The 12,650-nt window shown below is 28.9% G+C and overlaps 1 pseudogene; it reads right to left on the bottom strand.

Moving 5' to 3' along the window:
* LOC125874200 (methanol O-anthraniloyltransferase-like) overlaps positions 1-10,658 on the bottom strand; it is a 20,820-nt pseudogene extending 10,162 nt beyond the window's left edge.
* Between the last annotated feature and the right edge of the window lie 1,992 nt (positions 10,659-12,650).

Here is a 12,650-nt window from a genome sequence, read left to right as displayed (position 1 = left end):
TCAAGTTCTAAGTTCAAGTTCAAATTCTAAGTTCAAGTTCAAGTTCTAAGTTCAAATTCTAATTTCAAGTTCAAATTCTAAGTTTAACTTCAAATTCTAAGTTCAAGTTCAAGTTCAAGTTCTAAGTTCAAGTTCAAGTTTTAATTTCAAGTTCAAGTTCCAAGTTCAAGTTCAAGTTCTAAATTCATGTTCAAGTTCTAAACTTCAAATTCTAAGTTCAAGTTCAAGTTCAAGTTCTAAGTTCAAGTTCAAGTTTTAATTTCAAGTTCAAGTTCCAAGTTAAAGTTCAAGTTCAAGTTCCAAATTTATGTTCAAGTTCTAATTTCAAGTTCAAGTTCTAAGTTCATGTTCAAGTTCAAGTTCAAGTTCAAGTTCTTAAATTAGTTAAATATAAACTTCATATCCAAGAATATTAGTTATATATATATATATATTCAAGTTTTAATAAGTTCAAGTTTCAATTCAAGTTCATATCTAATTCTAAACTTAATTAGTTATATATTCAAGCTAATTAGTTCCAAGTTCAAGTTCTAATTTCAAGTTCATATTCCTAATTAAGTTCAATTTATAGTAAATTCAAGTTATAATTAATTATAAGTTCTAATTAATTGTAATTTAAATCCCTAAAATTCTAAATTCAAACTAGCTAGCTAGTGTCCCAACTTCAAACTATTGATTAGTCCTAAAATATCAAATATAATTCAAACTATTAGTCCTAAATTCCAAATTCAAACTAGCCTTAAAATCACAAATTGAAAGTACTCCTAGAATTCAAAAATCAAACTATAGTGCTAAAATCCCAAATTCAAACTATTAAAAGTCCTAAAATCTCAATAATAATTCAAACTAGTCCTAAATTCAAAATTCAAACTAGTCTTAAAATCACAAATTCAAACTAGCCCTAAAATCCCAAAATCTAACTAGTGCTAAAATCCTAAATTCAAATTAGCTAGCTATTCCTAATTCCAAATTCAATTATTAGTCCTAAAATCTCAATAATAATTCAAACTAACTCAAATAATACCCAAATTCAAATAACTCCTTAAATACCCTAATTCAATCTAATCTTACAATTCCAAAATCAAACTAATTAACTCAAGAAATACCGAATTTCAAACAAATCCTAAGATACCCTAATTCAAACTAGCTAACCCTAACATTAAAATTTTAATTCCCAAGCAACAAACACAAACTAACAATCAATCAATCCCTAATTCAAACTAACAATCAAAAACCCTAAATCATTCACTTACTAACTAACAATCAATCAAACTAACAATCAATAAAACTAAGTATATTAGTACTCTAATTTTGAGATACTTCAACTAAATAGAAACAAAAGTAATCTTTTATGGAGATTCTAAAAATTCACCTTGGGTAAGAAGGTCGGGGATGGTGGCGCGAACTGACAAAAGTGACATGGAGGCGGCGCCGGGCGGGATGGAGGCGGCGCGACCTCATGCTGCTGGGCGCGACCTTCCTCTCCTCTGCAGCTGCGCGAGCTTCCTCTGCTGCTCCGATGGTGGCGTGGCGTGGTGGTAGTCGGGGATAGTGGCGTGGCGCCGGTCGGGGAGGGTGGGGATGGGCGCCGATGGGGGTGGGTCGGGGGTGGGGGGGGGGTGAGGAGTGAGTGAGGTTTTGAGACTAGTTTAATTTAGGAGTTAGAGGTAGGAGTTAGACTTGATATTATCCTTCTTTTTTTAAGAGAATTGTTTAATTTACCGACCATGAAATGTCGGTATTTTTAAAAATAATTATCTATATTTAAAAATATTTAATAAATACCGACATCGTGAAGTTGATATTATTTAAATAAAATAATAATTTAAATATACCGACCTCTTTAGGTCGGTATTTATTAATTTATTTTAGTATAAACTCAGCTCTTGAGGTTGGTTTTATTAATTAAACATATATATATATATATATATATATATATATCAACAGAAGTTTAATTTAATAAATTTAATTTATCGATCAAGTTAATTTTATAAATTTAAATTATATAACTCCTAATTATATTAATTTATTAATTTTATTGATCAACAAAGTTTATCAATATCATATATATATATATATATATATATATATATATATAATTTAACTACACATCACAGAAGTATAATTTAACAAATTTAATTTATCGATCAAGCTAATTTTATAAATTTAAATTATATAACTCCTAATTATATAAATTTAATTTTATTGATCAACAAAAGTTTATTAATATCACATTTAATATATAAATCTCCTTGAATTGATCATTGGTATTTCTTTAATTGATAATGTATTTCATATCTAAACCACTAGTATATAAGACTTGATTTGTTAAACTACTCGAGGATTATACATATATATAATTTAACTACACATCAACAGAAGTTTAATTATATATAATTTAACTACACATCAACAGAAGTTTAATTATATATAATTTAACTACACATCAACATAAGTTTAATTTAATAAATTTAATTTATCGATCAAGTTAATTTTATAAATTTAAATTATATAACTCCTAATTATATAAATTTAATTTTATTGATCAACAAAAGTTTATCAATATCAAATTTAATATATAAATCTCCTTGAATTGATCATCGGTATTTCTTTACTTGATAATGTATTTCATATCTAAACCACTAGTATATAAGACTTGATTTGTTAAACTACTCGAGGAGTATATAATTAATCAACGTATTTCATACTTCGATAAGGTATCGTTTACATGTCATCATAATTAGAGGTGATCACTACACTTAACATCCATTCAATTAGATCGAACGTATATAATAATACTATCTCGCATTTCATACTCGAATGGATTATATGTTAGCTCTTCACCTCTACATCATGACATGAGATATTAAGTTCATGATTAGACGACGGACTGATAGAATTTGTACATTACTCTAGAAATATAAGTATAATCATCTCCTAATTCATTTCAACGTAGTTTCATACTCTAAATATGGATTATAGATATTTTTTTATTTATTCTACGAATTCTAACTTTTTATTTATAAAAGTATACAAAATTGTTACACTTTTTGAACAATTAATTGTAGGTGTAAAATGAAATTTTAGTAATATGCACAATAGCAAAATTATGAGTATTAATAGAAATAATACCGACATCAAGAGGTCGGTTTTTATTGTAATTCATTTTCTGGGAAAAATTCCGACCTCTTGAGGTCGGAATTTGGTTTACCCGCAAACCGCAAACCGACCTCCGGATGTCGCTTTTAAAAGTAATTAGATGAAATAAAAATACCGACCTCCAGATGTCGCTTTAATTAATAATAATTAGATGAAATAAAAAAACCGACCTCATGAGGTCGGTATTTTAATTACATATTATTTAATTTTACCGACATTCGGAAGTCGGTATTTTATATTAATTTATTTTTACTATTTAATTTTACCGACATACGGAAGTCGGTATTATAATTTTTTTTGTTTTTTATTTTACACAAAACCTATTGAGAAAAAATAAATTTTTAAAATTTATTTATTTGTTTAATACCGATATCAAGAGGTCGGTTTTTATTGTAATTCATTTTTTCTGAGAAAAATTTCGACCTCTAGAGGTCAGAATTTGGTTTTCCCGCTTTCCGCAAATCGACCTCCGGATGTCGCTTTTAAAAGTAATTAGATGAAAGAAAAATACCGACCTCCGGATCTCGCTTTAATTAATAGTAATTAGATGAAATAAAAAATACCGACCTCATGAGGTCGATATTTTAATTACATACTATTTAATTTTACCGACATTCGGAAGTCGATATTATGAAAAATTTAATTGAAAAAAAATTCTGACCTCAAGAGGTCAGAATTTTTAATGAATTACAATAAAAACCGACCTCTTGATGTCGGTATTATTTTCTCAATTAAATATAAAAAATACCGACCTCAATTCATTTTTTCCGGGAAATATCCCAACCTCCAGAGGTCGGAATTTGGTTTTCCCGTTTTATTTTGCATAAAAACCGACTACTTGTAAATACCGACCTCCGGAGGTCGGAAAATTTGAGGTCGGAAATTTTTAGGTCGGTATTCACTGTTTTTTTAGTAGTGTATTAAACACATCCATTCACACCTTATGCTTAAGTATTTGGAATCTCATAAAGCCTTAAATTACTAATCTCAAGGCGGGGACATTAAACACATCCCTTCACACCTTATGCTTATGTATTTGAGATCTCATAAAACCTCAAATTAATAATCTCAAGTCGGGAACATTAAACACGTCCCTTCACACCTTATACTTAAGTATTTGAGATCTTATAAATCCTAAAATTAGTAATCTCAAGACGGGAACGTTAAACACAGTCCTTCAAATCTTATAATCAAGTATCCAGGATCTCAATAAAAAATCAAATTAGTGATCTCAAGGCGAAAATGTTAAACACATCACTTCACACCTAAAATCAAATTTTGGTGTTATGATAAAACTCTCAATTTCATGCCATCCATAAAACAAATATCAATTCCATTGACTAATAAAAAAAGCAAAAGTAAAGGGTGGAGAAATATCTTACACACATGAAGAAAAGGAAAAGACAAACAAAAGCAGACGCAAATAAAGAAAGAAATAACTTACTTGCCAACATAGCAGAGTTAATGTTCACAGACTAAAAGAGATGTCCTTTAATAGAGTTGCATGGGTGGCTTTCCCCTTCTCCAAAACAAACTCAAATTGAGAAGATCAGTTATATTCTTCTAATAAGAAGAGGTGGTGGCGTTATATCACTTCATATAATGTAAGGGTTGGGGCTTAAGCATTAAATGCTCAAGAAAGTCAACCCCATCCAAATTGAAGAAATGATGATAATATGTAATTCAAATGTAAAGTGTTTCGATTGGGTAAGTAAATACTTCAAGTCTAGTCTTGAAAAAATAAAATATTTTAACAAGATTTGAAGAAGGGGCATTTAAAATTTATTAAATATAAATTGATAAAATAATTCAGATTATATTAAATTCATTAATATATTAGTCCATATAAATGTTATGATTAATATAACTTGGTTAATTATTTAAAGTCCAATAAATATGGATTTAATTAAAGTTTAAATTAATTAATTTAGGCTACAATAGATGAGTCCAGTTTGTTAAGTCCAATGTCATCTCATTCTAGAGGCCCAGTTTGGTGCCACATGTCAAATGACATGGCACGCCAAGTCAAACAAAAAAATCAATAGGATCAGGTCAATTGTCAAAATGACAAGCCCACTTCGTAAAACTCATCTGACATATCACTTAAATCTATTTGGACGAAGGGAAACCCGTTCTCATCATAACTCCTCTATTCCACAACTATAAATAAAGGTCCTCATTATTCAAAAAAAAAAAAAACAAGAATTCTAACAAGAAGCTAGAGAGAGCTTGTGGATAAAAAATCGTAGATTTCTCTACAAGCTACAAGTTCAAGAATTCATGCATTCGAGTTCAAAACGATCAAGATCAAGACCACCAGATTCAAGAACAAGCTCCAAATCCCTTGAATCCTGCAAGTAAAAGTCAAGATCAAGATCATCAAGTTCAAGCCCCTATCAAGTTCATCAAATCAATAAATAAAGATCATGACTACAAGTTTCAAGAACAAGCTCGAATCCCTTGAATTCAATTCTAAGTCAAAATCAAGATTATTTCAAGTTCATCAAAGATTCAAGAAAAAGCTTTATGGCCCTTGAATTCAAGTATAAGTCAAGATCAAGATCAAAATATATTTAAAGTTCATCAAATATCATATATTATTATAAGTGGGAGGCTCCAAAGTGAAACATTGAATTACCATTTTTCCCTTTTACTAAATTAAAATTTGATTAGTTATTTAATTAAATACAAATATTTTAATTACATAATGGAAGAATTTAAGTCCTTAAGCCCTTTAATAATTAAATTATTATTTTCTTGATTAATGAACACATTGATATTGCTTTTAATCATAATCATAATTTTCATAACGGAAGAATTTGAAAAGTTATGATTGATAAAACATTGTATATGTAATTATCATATCATATTATCATATATTATTAAAAGTGAGAAGCTCCGAAGGGCAAAGTTGAATTACCAATTTACTCCTAAACTAAATTAAAATATTATGAATTATCTATATTAATTAAATATCAATAGTAGATGAATATCTTGTATTAAATTAGTCAATAAATTAAATATAGGAATACTGGTAATGATATTAGGTGACTGAAGAATTTCTTCGTGGATGATGATTACAGTAAAGCCAATCGTTTATTGATAATTACAAAACCATGGTTCGTATCCTTTAACAAAAAAATTCATCATTTAACATTAATTTACAATATATCAGCTATATTTCTAGGAGTTCAAGTAGTTAATATGGCATTTATGTGAAGTTTTTTATAACATCTAAAGTTATACTTTTAAATGTTCGTTTTAACAGCTTATTTCAATATGACATGGAAATGAATCAAAATTTTCTTCTACAATAAAATGTTATTTTAATTATGATGTTTATGATATATTTTTCGTCAGTTTCTCTTGAATTTCATTACATTTCTCTTTACTATAATTTAGAATCTATATATATAATAAAGCTAGATATAAACAAGGTGATGTGGCACCTCTCAATTTCTAATTAATTAAAAGATTAACTATATTCTATCTTATTTAATTAGTTTCATTCAATATTAATCACTAAAATAATTTAAATTCTTATCAGTTACATATACTGTTTGTTTTCCACATAACTTCAAACCTATTTGTCTTCTCAGAACTTATTTAAAGTTCTATCATATTAGAAAAGTCCTAAAGTCTCTTATACAAGGAAAAAGTCAGGCAAGTTCTTCCGGGGAAAAAATAAATCCTCGAGCGCTCAATAGTTTTTTTTTTAGGTTTCACTAACTCTTTTTCCCCTTCTTTTCTTAGGCAAACTATTTTTTTGTTTGACTTGTTTGTATCCCTTTCACCATGGATTGTTCGTTCGTAAGTATTCATATGTTGCAACTAATCGTGAATCTAATTATGTTTGGGTTACATTTTTTAGTATTTGCTAGCACTAATAATTGTGACTTTTATTTGTCTTTAGACGTTTTTTCCTATCCACTCTCTCTAACAATCTGTTTTATGTCTCTTCCTTTCATAATTTTTTTTCTACCTATGTAAATGATTGGGTTCTGAGGCTCTTCACGGCTTGCATCAATGAGGATTGAGGAGGAACGTGGTAAGTTAGTTCTCAACTTCTCTATATGTTTACAATTTCTTACTTTATAAATTATTTTAGCTAGAGTCTGTTGATTAATAATGTTGATGTAGAGAGGATGGAATAAGGAATATATGAATGCACTGAATTCATATACTTATATTACAACGTGAAGGTGGACAAGAAAATGGAAATGACAAATTATCATTTGAACCCATCAAACGAAGGTGCTTCAATCCTAACCTGATAGTACTTTGATTAATTTTCCTAAGAATGATATATTTATTTATTTTATGTTATACACGAATTTATAATGGCTACCTTAGTTAGCTCTCTAAACTCTTTATAGTTGATTTTATATATGCAAGAAACTATTAGAATGTGTCTGAGAAATAAGATAAAATAAATTGAACATTTTTATCTCGATATTTAAAAAATATCTATTATGTTGTATGTATGATGTATTTTAAATCTTTATACCTTAATAACAATATTTGAAAATTGTCGTAATATTTATCACTATAAAATAATCTGAAAGATTTAATAAAATTGATAATTTATTTTATCTCCACTTAGAAGTAATCTTCAGATTCTCTAACATAATAATGTTATGTGAATTAGAGGAAGAGAAGTATATTGGGCGAAGAAACACCATTTGATGTTCAAATCGAATGAAATTTTACTGACTATCGTTATTCCTTACTATACTATTCGCAATGATAGCAATATATTATAAAAATAGCTTTGCAAAGTAGTTGAATTTTGTACTTCAAAACTAACAAGTACGATCATAGTTTTTATATATCAAGTGTTAAAAATATAGTTCCATCTTCTTGTTTAGACTTGCAAGTGATTTCATCAAAGAAATCATAAATAAATGATCAAAAGTACTATCAAGTTCAATGTAAATATAACTCAACTCACTATGTTACTTTATTACGCACTTAAAGCACATACATAACTTATACATACTAAAGACAATAAAGCATCTGAGGAATATTGCATAACAAGGTTTCTTCTCTATTTAATTACTAAATATGATCTATATTCATGATCTTAAAACATTTACACTTTTCAAAAAATAAAATAAAATCATTTAATAATTCAAATCCATTTTTAATTGTATTTATGTAATTATATTTTTAAGTTTTTATATTCAGTCACACGAGGCACACGCGCAATACGCGTGCCCAAAGACTAATACTATTAAAAATAGGAAACTCATAAAGTGCAAAGTTGGAATACTATTTTTTCCATATACTAAATTAAAATGTAATAAAATAATGAATCTAAGTATAAATTAAATATCTAATTAAATGGTAATACTTGAATTACATAATAGAGGAGCAAAATGAGAAGTTCAACAATCCTACTCAATTACTATGTGTGAAACAACGAACTATTAGTCTTTTTTAAATATTATTATACTCAATTGTTTTCTTTCTTTTGATGGTAATGGATGAACACTAATAAAATTTCAATTAATATAGAAGTTCAAACGTATTTTTGCTAATTATGAGAAGTTGAAAGGAATCAAGTTAAGTAATTGAGGAATATCAAAGAGTTTTTACCATCAAATCTTCAAGACTACACTATATAAACATACTCAATATTAGTCATTCAGCATAAGCTTCCATTGTTAAGCGGGTACAAAAGTGTCTTCTAATTTTCAGGTACAATCTTATTAAGTTTAGATTTTTCCGTTTGATTTGCTAACTTCATTTGAATGATAATGTTCTAATTTTTTTAATACGTACAATAAATAGCTTGAAAGGTATAATCACACATAAAAAAATTAGTTTTGTACACATGGTTTGATGTTGAATGATGATCAATTCTCTTTGAAACTCTCTAAGCATAGTTTCCCGTAGAAAAGAAACTATGCTTTACAAAATTTTAAACTATTAATAATATATTGAAATTGCAGTTGTTTGCTAGCAAAATAATATCACATTTTCTTAAACAAATGTAGCAACTCCAAGTCTTCTCTAGCAGTGATGGATAGTAGTTGTAAGCCTATAAATGTAAGTCTAGGTATATCTGAAAGTTTACAAGGAAGTAGTTGTATTTGTAACGAAACACACATTAAGAATACAAGAAGACTTTAAGTAACGTTGCATTTTCCCTTTTTACTTCTATAACTTGCGGTGCTTTTCCTGGAATATTTTACAAATGTTGATATCTAATCACCTTTTGATTGATCAGAATTTTATGTATTTTTTAGTTGTTGTTGACTGTACGTACATTTAATTGCTTATAGACAGGTAAGCTATTGAGACTTATCTATTGTGCAGTAAATCAAAAATATCGAGAGAACACTTGTAAAAAATATCTTGTCCTCCTAATAGTTTATTATATACTTTTTAATTTATTTTTTTATTGATTTTCATTCGAGATACACGTGCAACGCACGTGCCCGGAGACTAGTTCAAGAATAGGCTCCGAACCCCTTGAATCCAAGATCAAGTTCAAGAACAAATTCAAAATTCAAGATCAAGCTCATAAGCCCTTGAATTCAAGATCAAGTTCAAGTTCAACAAATATTCAAGAACAAGCCAAGAAGCCCTTGAATCCATGATCAAGAACAAATTCAAGATTCAAGATCAAGCTCAGGATCCCTTAAATTTATATCTGAAAAGACAAATCAGAGGAATAATAGCTATTGTAACACTCATATTCTAAAATCAATAAATACGATTGTTGCATATTTTTCGGCCTTGATTATTATTTTCTTTATGCGAATTTTACTATCTACAACATCTCTAACAGACACATCACCCACCACACCATTACCAAAGGACCAAAGTCGTGGATTGATAAATGTGTATTTAGTTTATAATGATGGTTAGATGTAATATCAAGCAACCCGAATTGAAAGAGGTATCACTACAACAAAGGAGATATTTTGTTGCAATAGATCTTCCTAACATTGTCATAAAAATATTTAGCGGCAATTGAGTATAATGTCATTACATCTATAGTCGCTAAGGTCTTTAGCAACATTTATAGAGTTCTGATTATAAATAATCATATTTATTATTGTTATATATATAAATTTAATAAAATATTGATTGATTACCTGAACTAACATCAATGTACAACCAATAATCCCATCAGATCCTGGCTCATTATATAGTAGCTCTTCAATGTATGGACATGGTGGTATTATAGAGTCTCCTAATTTCTCAAGCTCCACATTAGCATCGGCTTCAATAAACATGATTCCTTCACTATTACAATTTACCATGAGCTTCCTATTAGGTCCTTCAACTATCCTACCAACTAATGGATAGTAAAACACAAGCGTATTAGATAATCCATCTTTTATGATTTTTGCAGGATCTTTCCCTTCCATTGAAGAATTGTACTTGTAAAACATCAATATCGGCATTTGAATACGAAGACTTTCTTGATCATCTATATCTGAAAGATGTAACATTTCATGAGGTGTTTTATTTTATGGAACTATCATTCAGTTCTAGCTTATTTCTTCTCAATGAAATCACAAAAGGGTTGGGAATAATTGCCATGGTATATATAGCAATTTGAGCAAGTGTGGTTTTTGAGCTAGAATTTTGGACAGGTAGTGCACAAAAGGAATTATTGGGTAAAAATTGGCTTAGATATATTTCCTTTCTTGAGGATTACTTTGCAAAACACAATTTATTTATTTATTCAAGTACACAATTTCATTAGAGTGTGTCAAAAGGCGAAACATAATTCAATTTTTACCAAACAAACTATTAGGTTTGGGTCCACTAGGAATTTTAGACTATGAGTGCACCATTGCATGATATTTTTTTAATGTCTTAACTTATGTGGTATATTTTTTTTAATAGGATAAGTAATATTATTATATGCAATATAATTTTGGACGGGTAGTGAAAAAAAAATTATTGGGTAATAACTAACCTATAATATATTTTCCTATCTTGAGGATCACTTTACAAAACTCAATTTATTTATATGTTCAAGTACATACCGCTAGTACTTCCTTAACTAAAGGTTATTTGTGACAATATCAAAAAACTCACCACAATAAACACACATCTGTACCGTTATTATTTTTCACCGCCAAAGATAAGTGAGTACGCTAGAAAAAAAACTTTTACAACACACATTTTGACCCAAGTCGCTGCTAAATTAAAGGTAGGATGTCAATATAGTCGCCACAAAAGCTAAATACAACTTTGGCAATTTTTATCTCACCGCTAAATATTTCAAATTTTAAGATTTTTTTTACCTCGCCAACCCCTACCACCCCTACCCCAAAAAAATTGTTTTTGAAAAATATTTCAAATTTAATTTTTATTTTATTTTTTACGTCACTCCCTCCATCCCAAACAAGGCTACCCTCTCCCCCATCCCAAGCTTTNCCCCCCCCCCCCCCTCCCCCACACACAAATTAAAAAAAAATTCAAAATTGTTTTTGAATAATATTTCAAATTTTTATAAGTTTTCTTTTTTTAAGCCACCCCTCCTCTGCCACTCAGTCGGATTTTGAAACGGTCATCGAGGTTTTGTCCCAGTTCGAGTGTCGAGGTCAGGTCCTAGATCAATTATCGGGGTTGATTTTCAGATCAGAAATTATTTTCCTAAGGTATATTTTTTAGTCTCAAGTAAAAAATAAAAGATATTTTATGGAAAAAAATTCATTCACCAACCAAAATTTTAAAAAAAAATTTCAAAAAATATTTTCTATTCACCAGCCAAACATGAAAAAATAAGTTACAAATCCTCTTGTTTTCCAAGAAAATATTTTCTAGGAAAACATTTTCCTTCGTAACAAACACACCCTAAAATAGTCATATTTCCCTCATATGAACTAAAAATGGAATGATTCTTTTTTCTGATCGTTCTAAACCATGATACATACTATTGATTCCATTTCATGTGTTATCATTTAAGTTTAACAACATCAAATCACCAATCTTCAATTGAACATATGAAACTCATCCAAGACCCTCTAAACACAAACTAATCATAAAGCACGTTTTGAGCCTGTTGGAATTATCAAATCACTGATAGTACTAGTTTTCCTTCATAAAAAATTGACCATAGTCAAACTTAGCTTCCATATAACTCAAAAATTCAACTTTTTTTTGAAAAATTTTTCAGTAGCAGTGGAAGTATTGCATATATCATCCAATGATTTAATTACAACACATGGATAGAAACTATCCATAAAAAATGGGCTAATAGCATAAAAACCAACTTACTGCCCATCGTTACTACAACAAGAAGAGAAGACTAACCAACAACAAAACGACTTATCAACTTTAACCCTTATACGCGAGACTTATCTCTTATCAAGAATGAAAGGTTTTTTTGCTGCCTTGGGAAGCTATCCATGTTCATTTCACTCATCTCCATTATCGGTACTTGTGTATGACTATAGTTAGTTGATGAATTCGCAGAGTTAGCACTATCGTGACTCTTATATTTATATGTTTTTTATCTGTGC

The sequence above is a fragment of the Solanum stenotomum genome, chromosome 1 (genome assembly GCF_019186545.1).
Source record: "Solanum stenotomum isolate F172 chromosome 1, ASM1918654v1, whole genome shotgun sequence".
Taxonomy (NCBI): Eukaryota; Viridiplantae; Streptophyta; class Magnoliopsida; order Solanales; family Solanaceae; genus Solanum; species Solanum stenotomum.
The sequence above is the reverse complement of the archived record's forward strand: the minus strand, read 5'-3'. Positions and strand labels throughout refer to the sequence as shown.